Here is a 17,692-nt window from a genome sequence, read left to right on the forward strand (position 1 = left end):
GCATTCTTGCTCCTGAGCAGGTAAAAGGGTTTGAGTGGTGCTACACCTGCTATGCCTTGCCTCTGGGGAATGTGGCAGCACTGTACCACCAGCTTTGCTGCAATGCACCTTATTATCATCAAAGATGAGCTTCTGAGTCTTAACAAATGTCTCAAGGCAGCCAAACTAGCTTGACAGTAGTTTTAGCCAGATGTGTAGAGCAGTCAGAATACAGAACTCTGGTGATACCGAGGGGGGAAGTCTCCATGACTGGGTAGGTCCGGGGCCCACCCACCGCCCTCATTGGGCAGTGAATGGGATTGGGGAGGGGCGCGACCTTGGGCCTGGGGGTTTAAACTTCCAGCAGCCTCCCGGCTGCTGGTGGACCTCAGGACGGGGCGTCTCATGCCTGGATCCCACACGCCAGCCACCATGTGCACGTGGTGAGCTATCCCCGGGCAGTTTGCGTGCCATTTGGTGCCAGGCTCCACCTGCTGGCCTTCTGGCTGGGCAGTTCTGGGGTGTTGGTTGTTTGAATCACTGCTTAGGTAGCTCCAGGTTGAACCCACTGTGCTTCTGGGATGTGAGTCAAACCTAAAGATTCACAATGACAATAACTCTTCCTTTGAAGAACTTGTAATCACTTAACAATGCTGAACACCGAACACCAGTTCATGCAAAAGCTAAGGCTCCGGGTTTGTCCAGCGGGATATCCTATTACCTGACATGATGATGGATCAGCAGACAGGTCACATTAGGCAGGGCCATGACATTAGCTAGCACTCGAGAACCATATCCGAGGGTAGATTCTGTGGGGGATGTGTGAGCCACAACCTGTGGAAATTCTACTCCCACTGGTTAGCTCAAGAGTTTGGGTGGTGATGGACTAAGCTAGGTGTGACCAAGGAGCCTGCCATCAATCACAGGTAAACGAACACGCAACAGTCTGGACTGGTCAAGGCAGCAGCACCCAAATGTACATCCTGAATAGGGTGTGGGGTGGGCCGGGCTGCAACATTCACCAGCTCATACATGGCCAAATGGAAGGCCAGACTGAGCCGGGCACTGGTAAAACCCACTGGCATGTATGAGAACTGGGTCTGGGAGGGGATCAAGTGGAGGAACTTGGGAAATGCCCCTGGAGAGTCATAGCTCCTGCTGGTGAACATGTAGTCCAGACCTGGGAGTAGGACAAAGTGGGCAAAGTAGCTCCAACAGCTGGATAATGTGTGAATTGGTAATGGAACGGGGTGTACTGGGCAGGACTGAACAAACCTTAGCCCACAAGCAAAAATAGAAACCAGCTGGAGCACAGGTCATGCCGAGCTAGGTTGTTGCACCTACTGGTCGACGTTTGCCAGGGACGCTAAGCCACAGTGTCTAAGGCAGAGGCTGGGACAGGTGAGGGGCTGAGCCAAGCTGAGTCAGAGCAACCATTGGCATGCGCGTGATCTATGGCTGGGAACAGACCCAGTTGGGGAGCTAAGGGGACACCCTAACTGGGTTGAGGTTCCCATCAATGGGTGTGTGGGCTGGAATGGGGGCTGCGTTCTGATCAAGAAACGGTTGTAGTCTCCCTTGGCACAGGTGTGGACTGGGACTGGATACACCAGGCCAGGTCAGACCCCAACACTGTCTGGTGTCCTGGAGGACCAGGGTAGAGGTGGGATGGAATAGGCAAGGTCTCAACCCCTACTGAGCCATATGTGAGCCGTATGTAGGTATGGACGAACCGTAGCTGGGCTGAAACATCCAACAGCAACAGCCAAATTGGGTTGAAAGCCAGCCAAGAAAAGCCACTGTTCCTGCTAGGACAAGAGGTGGACTGAGAAGGTCTGGCTCATGGACCCCCTGGTATGCGCAAACTCTGGCATTGGGAGGGGTTCTGATGGAGGAGCCTGGGCAACTCCTCTGGCAGGACACAGTCCCTGCAGGTAAGCGCAAGAAGCATGATAGGAAACAGCCCAGAATAGGCCATGGAAAGTTTCCCACTGGCATACATTTGGCATGGGTCGTGGGCAGAGCAGGCTGAATCAGTCCACGTCATCCACTGGCAAATCTGAGCACCAGAACAGAGTGTGGGTTGAGCTGGGTTTGGTTGCAACAAAAACCTGTGCACATTACAGAATGCCAGGGCATGGTTGCCTGTACCGGATGTGACTACAGCGCCCAACCAGCACACGTGAGAACCAGGAAGGGAGGGGGACAGAGCCGGTGGGAGGAATAAGGTGGAGTCCCCTTGCCAGACAGTTACTCCCACTGGAGAGCTTGGGCTGGGATGGGGGCATACTAGACTAGGCAGGGATACAACACCTGTGCGCCTCATATGGACTAGATCAGGGAAAAGCCAGGCTGGGCTGATTGTTCCCACTGGTGCAAACAAAAGTATAGTGGGCAAGGGTTGGTTGGGCTTAGCCGCAGCATCAGCTGGCAGAAGCTGGCACTGGGGACTAATTCTGTCAAGTCAAACCACAGAACCACCTAGAGAGTGCATAATCCGGGAGTGAGAGCAACCTGGGAGGGAAATAGTGGGCTCCTCCCTCTTGGGTTACCACTCCCACGAGAGGGCATGAAAACTAGGATGGGGGCTGGGGTGGCTAGACAGAGAGGCACTCAACAACATCTGTGAGGGCTGGATAGTGGAGCTGGTTAGATAGAACTAAGCTTCAATACCCACCAACATGTACGAGAGCCAAATGGGATGTGGGACAGACTGGACTAGTCTGCTACACATATTGGCAAACCAGGGTAGGGGGTGGGCCTGGTGGGGGTTATTGTGGGTTGCTCTGACTAGGCTGCAGCTCCCACTGGCTTATGTGAGGGCTTATATGTGTGCTGGGCAGAATCAGGCTGAACTGCAACACCCATTGGTTCCAGTGCAAGTTGGGACCGAAAACAGAACCAATCCAGCAATTGCAATCACCAGCTGATCAGGACTATGGACTGTGCCGGGCCCTGTGCTTGCTAGAACACACAAGAATCTGGTCTGGGAATACCTCAAAGTTTCTTTGGGGATCTCCCCAATCGAAATGCTGGATTCAGAACCCTAACCATGAAAAGACAGAGGACAGAACAAGTCAATCAACCACCTCAGCTATATGTTGGCAGCAAAATACTGGGCAAACGGAGACTCTATGATGGACTATGTCAATCAGTAGATTCTTCAATGATCTCATCATGCCTGGAGTGGTGAGATTGGCAGCGATTCATAACTGGTGAACTCTCAAACTCACTTGAGCAAGTATCTCAGAGCATGCTCCACATCCGGGACTTAGGGTGGGTGGGAAACTGGGTGGGGCTTCTTCCTCAGTATCCCCCTTTACCTCAGATACATGAAGGAAACAATATGGAAATAATAGTCTTACCCCTTCCCTATAGCCCTTGAACCTTTTCCCCTAATTAACTATGTAAAGATTGTCAAAAATATAATAAAATCAAATTAGAAAAAAAAAAGAACTCTGATGAGAACAAAGAATTGAGTTTTCTCTTGTTCTTGTATCTTCCCTCTAAACTCATGTGCAGCTAAGATTTGGTAATTCTTATTTACTGAGGATACACACATAAAATTGTGCCAGGGAAACTTTAAGGAGAAATTTTACAAACAAAAGGCATCACAATTGATGCAATTTTCCTTATTATGGTTTTGTAAAAGTCTTGCTTCTACTGCAGATATAAAGTGAAGATTTACCAAAATAATTGAGCCTGTGTTTTAAAATAAGGATACAATAGGGCTGTCTAAAATTGTTTAATTTTTGTATTCATCATCACTGCTTATGTTTCTGGAAAGCATACTGTGAAAGAGCTGACGGTTTTCAGAATAACCATTCAGGCTGTTGGTTCTTTTTTTTTTTTTGCTTTTATTTCCTTTTATCTACTTATTTTAAATTTTAATTAATTTTTAACAGATTGAATATAACTCAAAGAAATAATTACAAGAATATAATGATATTCACATTTTCCTCCCCTCTCTCTGTTTCTTCCTGTTTTTTGTTTTTGAGATTACATATTTTAAATTTATTTTAATGTAAAAAAGGCTTAATTATTCACCAAATGAATAAGAAGTTTTGCAAGTGAAAAGCAAAAAGACCCTAGTTTAGAGTGAGTATGGATGACAGCTATAAATAATAATTTTAATAATTTGTGGTTACATTAAAATTTAAAAGTCTAGTACTATAACATTTGAAACTTCTGTTTTCTTTATAAGATTTACTTATATTAAGGACAAGCTTACAAAAAGAAAGGGAAAGACAGAGCAAGAGCGCTCTCCCACCTGCTGGTTCACTCCCCAGTTGGTCACAGTTCAGCTCTGAACTGTTCCAAAGTCAGAAGCCAGGAGCTTCTGGTTTTTTCACATGATTGGCAGTGGCTCAAAGACTTGGGCCATTTTCTGCTGCTTTCCTAGGCACATTAGCATGGAGCTGGATTGGAAGTGGAGCAGCTGGTACTCAAACCATGCCCAAATGGGGTGCTGGTGTTGCTGGTGGTGGCTTTAATCCACTAAGCCACAACACTGACCCTGTTACTGTTGGTTTAACAAAGATAGAAAACAAAGTTTTACAAAACTTTACAGGGCCATGTCCTTTTTAAAAATTCATGGCAAGATAGATATAACATGAAAGTTACCATTTGAACAATAATCCAGTGTACAACCTAGTGGCGTTAAGTGCGTTCACGATAGCCTGCAATTATCAGCAGAATTATTCATCTCCAGAAATCCTGTATCCATTAGACAGCAGTGCTGCCTTCCCCTCAGCCTTTGCTAACCTTTATTCTACTTTCTCTGTGTCCCTGAACTTGCATATTGTAGGTACTCCATATAGCTGTGATCATATATTATTGGTTGCCTTGTGTCTGATGTATGTTACCCAGCATAGTGGTTTCAAGGTTCATCTCTACAGCAACATCTGCCATTCTTTACTACAGCTGAAAAGATCCCCTTTTACATATATACCATATGTTACCTAACATTTTGATAGATTCTTAGGATTATTCCCATTTGACCATGGTAAATGATGCTGATTTGGACGTTGGTGTACCACAAATCCTCTGAGCACCGGTGAAAGCCAGTAGGCCTCCTCCATGAAAAATGTGTGTGTGCTCAAAATTTTGCATTCAGGTTAAAGGGGTTCTCAGAGAACCTGAAATCATCCATTTAGAACCCTTTAAATACTGCTTATCCAGGAAACCTTCTCTGTACTTGGTCTTAAGGAGGTCCCTGCCATCTGGGGGAATCCATTGGTTTATCCAATAGCATTTAACGAAACTTATACAGTAAGTATACCTCTTTGTGTCTATTCATGCTTTAGAATGTATGTGTCTGATGAGCAGAGATTGTCCAAGACATTGCAAGTCACTGGTCCTGGTGCCTGGTGCAGGGTCTGGTCTTTGTTAACCGCTCTCAGCACTTTTGATGTCTCCATGAACCATCATTTTACAGTTAAAAGTCAAGACCCGGAGAGGAAAAGTTCTTATACCAAATTATTGTGGTCAAGAGCTGAATTTGAATACGCACAAATTGTCACACTTCTCTCCCCCATCCAGGGATCTCCCCACCACTTCTTGCTCTTTTGTACTCCTCTCCTGTGTGCAAATCTCAGCAGGTCATGTCATGTCGAACTCTCAAAGACCCTGAGAGGGCTTTTAGGAAAGGGCAGAGCTTGGTCAGGTCTTTAATATGGGCCCTTGCTTCTTTTTCATTCACCACAAATATATATTTGTAAAAGAGTTTGCATTCCTTCCTGAGTCTGCCATTGAGCACTCACTAGGCACTAGAGATTGATTCAGGGTGTTAGGAATCAAGGGTGAATGAATGATAATTCCTGTCACTAATGGATGTCATGAACCTAAGAGGTTTATTGTAGAAATCTCAATTCTGTTTCATCAATCTATGTTTGTTGATGCACCAACACTACACTGTGGACTTAGGTTTTGAAATTATGTAATATGAATCTTGTAACTTTGTACTTATCTTTAAAAATTGTTGGCTATTCTATGTTGCACTTACATGCAAATTTTAGATAAAATTTTTTCAAAGAAGTCAACTGGGATTTTGATGGGTATTGAGTTTATCAATTGATTAGGAGAAAATTGCTATGTGTGTTTTAAACATAAGTTGATATTTTGACAGTATTGTCTGTTTTATATTATTTATTTATTTTTATTTTATTTTAAAATATTGTTTACATAATTGAGAGTGATGCATGCCCGTGTAAGCCTCTGATTAAAATGGTGAGGGTTGGGTATGGAGGAAGGTGGGTGACACAAATATTTTAGGGTTTTTTCCCTCTTGTGTCCGTAGGGGAAGAGGCAAGACAACTGCTCCTTGCTGTCAAACTACATCAGAACCTGGGTTAGGGGATGGTCACTTGATGTAGGGAAGAGTTACTTGAGTGGTTTTGGTAGTTCTGAGACATTGTCAGCTTCATCTGACCAGGGATGTAAAAATCTTTCCAAGATCCATTAGCTGACCAAGTCTGCCTTAGTGCATCCACAGATGCAGGAACATCCTGCAAAGCTTGGCCAAGAGAATTGTCCAACTTGTTCTACTTTCCATCCTCTAATGAAGTAGTCTGTGTCTCTTGCTGGTCTAGATGGGCTGACCATCATTTCCCCCGCATGTATCTGGACATGCTGTCCACTGCACAGGTATCAGCAACTGAGGATGCCCAATCTTGATACCTGCACTCCAAGGCTGGACCACATCTCCTATGATTTTTCCCTGTGTCCAGGGTCTGAGTCCAGCGGTCTAGTTGGTGAGTCCCCCAAGAAATCTCTCCTGGGAAACTTCAGACTTCACTCTTGTGTGCACCCGCCAGGGCAGGGTCATGTTCGTTCTGTCACCTGCACAAGCAAATGCACCAACAACATGTGTTGGTGGCTGAATCTGTCTGGTCAGTTCTGCTGTAGTCCTGTAAACTCATGTGAGCCAATGAGCACTGTGGCCTAGCCCAACCAGCCTGCCTGCCTCAGACCTGGTCCTCGCACATACCAATGGGCACCATTGCCCAGTTGGAGAGTACCCCGACAACTCCACGAGGGCTATTCCGAGCTCTGGTTTTTGCATGTGTCAGAATGTACTTCAGTCTTGATCAGCCCAGCCTGTATCCCATTCAGCTCTTGAGTATACCCATAGGTGCTGTGACTTAGCTCAACCTGAGCTGCCCTCAGACCTGTCCCTCACATATGTCAACAGATACTGCTGCCTTGTCTTGCCTGGCTTGCACCCACCTCTGGCTCTCATGCACACCAGTGATGGGTGTATCCTGCCAGGGGAGAGCCCACACTTCCCCTGCCAGGCATGCTCTGGAGCTGTATCTTTCACCTGCCAGGGGACACTGTGGTCCAATCTGACATGACTAATGTCCAGTACTGGTACCCACCAGCTGTTGCTACAGCCTTGCCTGGCTGGCCTGTACCCATTCTGGCTCTTGTGTGTGTCAGCAAGTACAGCAACCTCACCCAGTCTGACTTGCCTCAGTCTCAGCTCTCACACTCAGCAGTGGCCCAGCAAGGGAGTCCCCAAAGTTCCCTTAGCAGTTCTGCTCCTAGCCACGACTCTCACACTCACCAGAGGCAGCTGAAGCCTAGCAGATATTTCCTGAAGTTCCCCAACCTGGCCTGCTTACAGCAATGGATCTCCCATGTGCCAACTAATTCTGCTACCCAAAGCGATATGGCTGGTCCCCAGTCCTGACAACAGTATTAAGTCTTTAAACCCATAAAATGAACATGGAATTTAAATTTTATTTATCTTATTATTTATTGGTGAGGGAGGATACAGAGGGACAGGGAGAATGAGGAAAAAAAATCTGTTATTAGGTTGAGAAAGTTGCTTATTTTCTCCTATTGTTGAGAGCTTTTGATCTGAAAAGTGCTAGATTTTGAAAAATGCTTTTCTACATCCATTGAGATGATCAAGCGCTTTTTGTCCTTGATTTTATTTACATGTAGTATTAATCGGGTTGCAATCCTGAAATCAAGTAATAAATCCCATTTGGTTATGATACACAATACCTTTTACATGCTACCAGATTTGCTTTGATACATTTGTGTCTACATTTTGTGTCTAGTTCTTGAGGAATAGGGATCTAAACTTTTTTGTGATATCTTCATCAGATTTTGAAATCAAGGTAACACTTGTCTCATAGATTGAATTAGAAAGTTTTTCTCTTCATTTTTTTTTTTTTCAAAAATGATTTATTTAGTAATTTACTTGAAAGCTAAATTGAGAGAGAGAGAGAAATTTTCCATCTTCTGGTTCTTTCGCACAAGTTGCCATAATGGCCTGAGTTGAGTTAGTCTGAGGCTGGGAACCAGAAGCTTCTTTTGCTGTTTGGGTGCAGGAGCCCAAGGCCTTTGGTCAGCTCTGCTACTTCCCCAGGGCATTAACAGAGCACTGGAATGGAAATAACATCCATGGGGTGAACTGGTGCCCACATGGGATGCTGATGCTGCCGTCAGAGGGTTAACCTGCTATTGCACCATGCTGGCCCTCCCTTCACTATTTTCTGAAAGAAGATTTGAAAAGTTGTCATTATTTCTTTCCATAATTGATAGACTTACAAGTGAAATAATATATGCCTGGAATTTTTCTTTTGGGAAAGATTTTTAATTATTATTTCAGTTTAAAATCAGTTACAGGAGTCTGTTCTATTTTAAAAATTTCTTCTTGATACAATTTTTGTGATTTGTGTCTTTCAAAAAATTGTCATTTTCATATAAGTTTTTCCATGTTTTGGCAAAGCTGCTTTAATATGCCCTGTGGATCCTTGGATATTTGTATGGTCAGTGATTTTTTTCTCTCATTGGTGTTCTGATAGATTTTATGATTACTCTTTCTTGATCAGGTTAGGTAATATTTCTTCAGTTTTGTTGATCTTTTCAAAGAATGAGCTTTTTGTTTCACCTATTTTGTGCTGATTTTTTCCTCTTTTGTTGATTTTTGCTTCACTATTTATCATTTCTTTTTCTCCTTGCTTTCAGTTTTTTCTTTTTCTCTTTCTATAAGGTCTTAAGATTAAAACTTAGATTGTTAAAGACTCTTACTTAAAACGATTATACCTGAATCCCATAAATTTGATGTTTATCTGCACTCTAACTCAGTTCAAAAAGATTTTACAATTTTCTTTACATTTTCTCTTTGAACCATGAACTAGTTAAAATTACATTGTCTGATTCCTAAATATTTGTAGAAAAATTTATTCATGTTGATGATTTTAATTCAATTTCACTGCTACTGGAAAATATACTTCATATAATATTAATACTTTTAAGGTTTTTGAGATCTGTTTATGTTTTGCATATGCTCTGCCCTCAAGAATGTTCCATATGCTCTTATAAAGAAGGTATGCAGTTGTCATTGGATAAAATGTTCTGTGGTTGTCAGTTAAGTATAATTGAGTGGTAAGATTAAGTTAGGTTTTAAGTACCTTGTTGATTTTCTGTCTTGAGAACAGAATACTGAAAGCTCCAAAATTATTGTTGAGGTTTTCACGTTTGCTTCCAGTTATGTCAGCATTTGCTTCATCTGTTTTGATACTTTTCTGTTATATATTACTACTTTCACATTTGTACTATTTTCATGTTTTATAGACCATTCTGTACTATATGACTTTATTAATATTTATCTTTAAAATATGTTTCATTAATGTGACTTAATATTTGCTCACATTTGAATCATTTAATTTCAACCTAATTTGAGTCTATGAGATACAAGGATATCTTTGAAAAATCAGATTGTTGAGAAACATGACAATAGGGTGAGGATACATTTAATCAGATGGAGAATCATTAGCCAGGTTGAAGCAGAGAGGCTGTGATCCTGGAAAATAGGAAACAAGAGCGGACAGGGCGATGACAGAGGAATACCTAGAGACACATAGACACAGGAAAGCATTGGAGAGAGCACAGCAGTATTGCAGTGACAACTGCAACTGACAATCAGAGATGTACCAGCAGCCAAGTGGGAAAGGGAATTCACTGGGAGCTCAGGAAGTGAACCCAGACATAGAACTGCCCTTCCTGCTGATTTGCTTGATTCAACCACAAGTAAAAGCAGGGTGGCCGGGCCCAAGCAAGTGGGTGCAGAAACAGGGTGGATTTCATGGCTCAGAACCTTACCAGTGGCACACTGGGCATCATTTTGTGTACTGAGGAAAAGGCTGTGGGGCTGGATGAACAACAGCAAGCTGCACGCAATAAGCTTGGAAAGTACCCATGTCTGGCTCAACACATTGCATGGTCCCACTGGGAAAACAGCACTGACTTGACTTCCTACAGGTTCCGCTCAAACTAGGTCTGGATGGCTTCAAGACTTAATGGCCAGCAGACCCAGACCTCCATCAGTGCCACACTGGGTACCATTTTGTGTACTGAGGAAAGGGCTTTGAGTTGCACATGCACTAAGCTCGGAGAGAACTCACTTGTAGCACATCATATAGCACTGGTCTCATAGGGAAAATAGTATTGACTTAGCACCCTATGGGTTCCAACAAAAATAGATCTGGGTAGCCTTCAGACCTAGAGGCTGGTAGGTTCCAACAAGACCAGCACCACTGACGACCCAGTGATTTAGGATAGCTGGTCTCCCTAATCTGGGCACTGTTCAAACCGGGAGTGGGAGAAAGGCTATGCAGACAATGGTTCGGCCACAGCACAGGATCACAGGGGGTGGAAAGTGGCAAGTAGGATCTAGGGCTATGGAGACCATGGTAGAGCCTGGCACAAGAACCTGGGACTGAAACTCACTGGAGGAAGTGGCACAAGTGACTGCAAATGAAGAACTGGGTACATAACGCGATCAGTAGAATTGACCTGTATACCAGTGGGCAACACAGTTTAGAAACCAGTCCTAAGGAAAGGAATCCACTAATTAGAATAGCAGTGACCAAGAGGAAGAGAAGAGACAGAGGCACAATGAATATTACTGAAGACTCCCCTGCAAAGAATTAAAAGCCTTTCTCAACCTCAGAGCCAACTGAAGAAGACATGGAAATGGTGGATAAGATTTTTAAAAAAAACTTGTTATAAAGTTTTTTAACAACAAGAGTCCAAAATTTTAAGGAATGTGTCACATAGGAAATAGTAGCAATGAATCAAATAAAAGCTGATATATTAGAAATGAAGGACACAGTGGAGTTGATTAAATACTCAGTGGAAAGCCTCAATATTAAGAGCAAAACAGAGGAAAGAATCTCAGAATTGGAAGCTTTTTTCTTCAACAATGGAGGAAAATTCAAAAGCTTGAAGAGATATTGAGTCAAGCTAAAAAAAAAGGTATTCAAGAATTAAGAGACACTTTGTTAAAATGTATTTTTTCATCTTCAAGATTTATTTTATTCCTTTTTGATAATCTTATATAGTTGATTAGGGTACAAAGGGTCAAGGGCTACAGGAAGGTGGGTAAGACCATTGTTTCCACACTAATATCATGGTTTTTCCCCTCTGGATTTGGGGTCAGGTGAAAAACAAAAGAAGGCCTACGCAGCCTCCCACCCATCCCAGGTCCCTGATGTGGGGCATAGAGAGACAGTATTAAAAGGCCAAATATAAGTTATAGGAATGCCAGGAGGCACAGAAAGAGAAGCCCGGTTTAAAAATGTATTTCATGAAATAACAATGAAGGAAAACTTCACTAATCTGGAGAAAGCATTGGAAAACAAAATACATTGCTGCACAGAACTCAATAGGGTTAACCAAAAGTGATCTTTACCATGACAACATGATAATCAAGCGCTCTTCAATTGAACAGAAGGAAAAGATTCTTGAATATGCACAGGAAAAAAATCAATAGACATATAGAAGAATGGCAATTAGACTCAGAGTGACCACTCACAGGAAACTCTATAGACCAGAAGAGACTGAAGCAGTGTATTTCAGATTCTAAAAGGAAAATTGTCAGCCCAGAATAATGTACTCAGCAAAGCTTTCTTTTGTCTTTGAAAATAAATAAAATTCTTCCACAGTAAAGAAAAGTTAAAAGAATGTCTCTTCCAAACTTACCCTACAAATGATACTTAAAGATGTTCGCTTGACAGAGAAAGAACTAGCACCCACCAACACCAAGGGCAAGCATGGAGAACATCCCATTAAAGCAAGAAAAGAAGACTAAATCAGACAATGAACAACCCATTGCTAACATGACAGGACTAAATTACCACCTATTTATATTATCCATGAATGTAAATGGCTTAAACCCATCAATGAAATGTCATAGATTAGCGGATTGGATTTAAAAAACAAAACCCATCTATTTGCTGCCTACAGGAGACACATCTCATCAACAAAGATATGTGGAAGCTGAAACTGGAGGATGGAAAAAGATATTCCAGGCTAATATAAAAGAAAATGAGCTGCTGTAGTCCTTCTTATATCAGATAATATAGACTTTCACCTGAAAAAAATAGTAGAAGAGATGAAGTAGGACACCACATAATGATCAAAGGATCCATTCTTTAAGAAGAGATAATCTTACTAGTTTCTTATGATGTTTTCTTTTTTGTCTCTAATTTTGTTTTTTTTTCTCTTGTACTTTCCTAGCTTATCTGGCTGAGAGTTTTTGTGCTCATCTTCTTAAAAATGGCTTTTTCTTGTTGTGATGTGTGGTTTTTAATTTCAATGCCATTTATTTTTGCTGTGATTTTTTTATTTCTTCCGTTTGTTTTTCTTTTAAATAATTCCTTAAGAAGCATTATCAGATCATTTATTTGATATAGTTCTGTTTTTTTGTAAGCACCTGATGTTATAACTGTCTCCCTCAATAATCTTTTTGTTAGTCTTATGGGTTTTGATGTTTTTACTTTTATTTTCATTTCTTCAAAAAAGTTTTTTCTATTAATTTCTTCAATGACATATAGGTCATACAATAGCATAATTTTCTTCAAGAAGAGTTCTGATTTTCTTTTTCAATTTTTCACGGACACATTGGTCATTCAGTAGCATATTATTTAACTTTATGTCACTGTAAATTTCTGTTTTTCTTGTTGATTTTGTATTATTGCTTTTCATTTAAGGAGATGTATAGTAACTACAATAGAGACTATTAAATCCAGATTTAAAAATACAATATAGCATGCATCTCTACTTTCTAAATCAAAGATGGACTCCCAATGAAACTGTTAACTGTATCTTGACAATAGGATGCTAGACTCCCTGCCATTGTCCATGCCAGAATATCAGGATACATTTAAATGGCAAAAATAATGGATTTATGAATGTTTATGAAGTACTATACTATTGTAATAATATAGGGAAAATCATTGTGCAAGGGATGGAATTGTGAGGGGAGGATTTGGGGATGGAGGAAGAGAAATCCCAGAGCCTGTGGAACTGTATCATAAAATAAAAGTATGTAGTACCTGTATCAAAGGCTAGTGTGGCAGCTTGTGACTTTTTCCATTAGGACATGAAAATGGATTCCATCTTTATTATTTAACTATTTAGTTTGAAAGGCTTAAATATGTATCAGAAAATGAGGAAAGAAAAGAAATTAATGAGAAAAGAAAAGAAATCTAAAAAAAAATTTGGGGTTCAGCACAGTGACTCAATAGGCCTGTGCTTCCAGCACTGGCATTCCACCTGCATGCCAGTTCTAGTCTTGGCTGCTCCACTTCTAATCTAGCTCTCTGCTAATTGACTGTGAAAGTATTGGTGGATGTTTGAAGTCATTGGGCCCCTGTATGCATGCAGGAGACCCAGTAATAGTTCTTGGCTTCAGATAGGCTCAGCTCTTGCACTTGTGATTATTTGCGGAGTGAATCAATGGATGGAAAATCTCTGTGCTCCTCACTGTAAATCTGCCTTTCAAGTAAAAATAAATAAATATTTAAAAAATCCATGCAAAATGTAATGAAGGTCTAAATTCATTTTTAATTAATATTTTATTTGTGAAGCAGAAATGGAGAACATGCACAAAATCCCATCCTCTGGTCAGTTTCCAGGTGCTTGCAACAATTGGAACAGGGCCAGGCCCAAGTCTGGAGTCAGGAACTCGATCGGTGTTTCCCACAAGGGTGGCAGAGACCCAATGAATTGAACCATAACCTGCTGTGTTTCAGATGGCACATTAATAGCAAACCAGAATCAGAAATGAATGTGGGCTCACCTTCAAAAACTCCAGTGGGATGTGTGCATCTCAAGTGGCATTTTTATGGCTATACCAAAATCCTACTCTAAGAGATGCATTTATTTCAGTGCAAAGATATGTTTAAATGCAGTTTTTCCATAATATTCATTTCAATGGGATCTTAAAAACATCTTAAAAATGTTTTGCATCAGGGTGTATCTTTTAATTCCATTTTTCCATAGACTTGTTGAAATACTCTTGTATAGACAGCATATACTTGAATTTTCTACAGTTTGACAGTCTCAGCATTCTGATTGGTCTGGTTAGATCATTTACATTTAATGTGGTATTGATTTATGCTTGTGATTTCTCTATTTTCTTTACATATGTTACTGTTTTATTTTGTATTAAATACATTTGTAATAAAATATTTTAATTCCATGATTGTCTTTTATTTATTTATTTATTTATTTTACATTTTATTATTATTATCATTTTATGATACAGTTACATAGGCTCCTGCTATTTCCCTTATACCAGCCCTAATTCCCTTCCCCCGCACCTAGTTCCTCTATATCATTATTAAAATATAGTTCTTCATACACAGTCATATGTCTATCATTGTGGGCATGGACAATGGCAGAGAGTCCAGCATCCTATTATCAAGACATAGTAAACAGTTTCATTGTAAGTCCATCTTTGTCTGGAAGTAGAAATGCATACTACATTGTATCCTCACATCTGGGTGTTAGTCTCTGTTTCACAGCTACTGTACATCTCCTCAAATGAAAAGTCATAATACAAAATTAACAATAGAAAGAAAAATAGAAATTTACAATGCCCTGAAGTTAAAGAACATGTTACTGGATATGACAGTCTCCACTACACAGCTACTATACATCCCCTTAAATGAAGAGCCACAAAAAAAATCAACATTACGAAGAAAAAAGAAATTAAAAACACCAAGAAGTTAAATAATATGCTACTATATGTCTAACGTGTAGCTGAAGAAATGAAAATCAAGAACCTTCTTGAAGAAAATGATGCTACTGTATGATCTATGAGTCATTGAATTATTTAATCAGAAGAAAGTGTTATTGAAGAGATGAAACTAACAGAAACATCAAATCCCATGAGATATAGTTTCCACTGATTTTTGTTGGTGAAAAGTGTCTCTTCTAGACAAGAAATAGATGAGTTTTGTTTTTTAATCCAGTGTACTAATCTATGATGTTTGATTGAGCTTAAGCCATTTACATTCAAGGTTAATATGTATGGGTGTTACTTTGGTCCTGTCATTTTAGGAATGGGTTGTTCGTTGGTTTAGTCTTCTGTTGTCATTTTACTGGGATGTTTTTCCCATTTGCCTTTGGTTTTGTTTGGTGCTATTCCTCTTCTCTGTCAAGAGAACCTGTTGCACATTAGGTCTGGGTGCCACAAGGACCTATTTTGACCCGTATGATGCCACAGTCGGTATTATTTTCCTGCAGGACCAGTGCAATCCACTGAACTCAGTGAGTTCTTGTGAGCTCAGCACATGTGCAGTTCACTGTTGTCCCCTGCAGTCCTAAAGCATTTGCCACAGTGTACAAAATGGTGCCTGACGTACCACTATTAGAGTTCTTGATCTGCTGGCCATCAGGTCTGAGGACTACCCAGACCTGTCTTGGGTGGAACCTGTAGAATGCCACATTGATGCAGTTTACTGAGTCAGAAATGAGTTCACTCGCAGCTCAGCAGATGCTCAGTCCTTTCCCTTGCCTTTGCCTCCTTAAACAAAATGGCACTCGATTCGGCTCTAGGGGGCTGACTGGGCTGTGAAATCCACCCTGTTCTGGCACTGCCTGCCTGGGATCTGCTGCTTTGTCTCTGCTCCTGGTCAAATTAAACGGACCAGCAGGACGGACAGTTCTTTGTCTGGGCTCACCTCCCAAGCTCCCAGTGAAAGTCCCTTCCCACCTGGTTGCTGGTGGAGTTCAGATCACCATTAGCTAAATTTGCTGGATTATTAGTCACTGCAACACCACACCATTTTGTCTGCTGCTTTCCCATGTCTGTCAGTCTCCAGGTACCCCTCTACTGTTGTTCTGCCCTTTCCTGTTTCCTGGAATGTGTCCTCTCTACTTCATCCTGATTAAATGTTTCTCCATTCGTTTGAACGTGTCCTTACCCTATTCCGCCATCTTGATTCTCTTGATTATCTTTTTTTTTTTTAAACATTTAGTTTTATTACAAAGTCAGATATACACAGAGGAGGAGAGACAGAGAGGAAGATCTTCCATCCGATGTTTCACTCCCCAAGTGAGCCACAATGGTCTGGTGCACACCAATCCGATTCCGGGAGCCAGGAACCTCTTCCAGGTCTCCCACTTGGGTGCAGGGTCCCAAGGCTTTGGGCCTTCCTCGACTGCTTTCCCAGGCCACAAGCAGGGAGCTGGATGGGAAGTGGAGCTGCCAGGATTGGAACTGGCACCCATATGGGATCCCGGCACGTTCAAGGCGAGGACTTTTAGCTGCCAGGCCACGCCGCAGAGCCCTTGATTATCTTTTTAAAACTGTGTTTTCTGAGCTATATTCTTGCTGTTTTTTCTAGGGATTATATAATATATATATCTTAACACTCCACAATATATTTCATGTTTTTTCAAATGTTTGATTCATTTATTTGAGAGAGAAAGCAATTCAGAGAATACAGAGATATAGAGAATCCTAATTTGCTGATTTATTTCCCAATGTCCACAGTGGCCAGAACTGGGCCAGGACTAAAGCTAGGACCTGGAAATTTAATCCAGGTTTTCCATTTATGTGACAGGAACTCAATTGCTTGAGCCATTCCTGCTACCATCCAGCATCTGCATTAATTGGAACTGCAGCTGGGATCTGGAGTGGACACTGCAATAAGGGAGGTAGACACTTCGCCCATGAGGCCAAAGACCCCTCTCTACTTATGATTTTTATTGGTGAAAATGAAACATTTTTGAGAATAAATTGTAGCAATTCTGCATTCTTAGCTTTATTTTCCCACATTGCTTGCTTTCTTTGGTCACTTGCCTGTGATAAATCTGTAGAAGGTTTTCAGGATGGTATGTCACCACTGAGGTTTCTGAGTTTTATTCCCCTTCTTTTTTTAAGAGTTTTGTTTTATTTATTTGAAAAGCAGAGTTAGAGAGGAAGACGGATACATACATGTGTAGAGAGATGTTCTATCTACTGTTTGATTCTCAAGATGACCCCAAGAGCCAGGGCTGGGCCAGGCCAAAGCCAGGACCCAGAAGCTTCTTCCAGGCCTCTTGTATGATTTCAGGGTCCTGAGGACTTGGGCCATCCTTTGTTTTCCCAGGCTGATTAGCAGGGACCTGGATTGAAACTAGAGCAGGCAGGGCTCAAACTGGAGCAAATATGGGGTGCTGGTCTTACAGGCAGTGGCTCAGCTCATTATGCCATCACACCAGTCTGTGCCATTCTTGATTTTTTTATAAGCCTGGTTTCTGAGGGGTCACTTACATCCTCTTAGCTTACTGGTCAGTAAATAATTGGACAGAGTTGTGCTTTAGCACCTAGGGCCCATCAGTGTTCCATTCTCAGTTAATGGAAGGCAGGGACACATCCAATGTATAGGCTGCTTTGCTCTGCTTCCCTTTTTTGCTTTTC

At 41.5% G+C, this 17,692-nt stretch overlaps 1 protein-coding gene across 1 annotated transcript in view; it reads left to right on the forward strand.

Annotated features, from left to right (window-relative positions):
• HEPHL1 (hephaestin like 1) overlaps positions 1 to 17,692 on the forward strand; it is an 84,691-nt gene that overhangs the window by 18,476 nt on the left and 48,523 nt on the right. The gene's annotated exons all lie outside the window — the stretch shown is intronic.

Source organism: Ochotona princeps, chromosome 4 (assembly GCF_030435755.1).
Source record: "Ochotona princeps isolate mOchPri1 chromosome 4, mOchPri1.hap1, whole genome shotgun sequence".
In the NCBI taxonomy this organism is placed as follows: Eukaryota; Metazoa; Chordata; class Mammalia; order Lagomorpha; family Ochotonidae; genus Ochotona; species Ochotona princeps.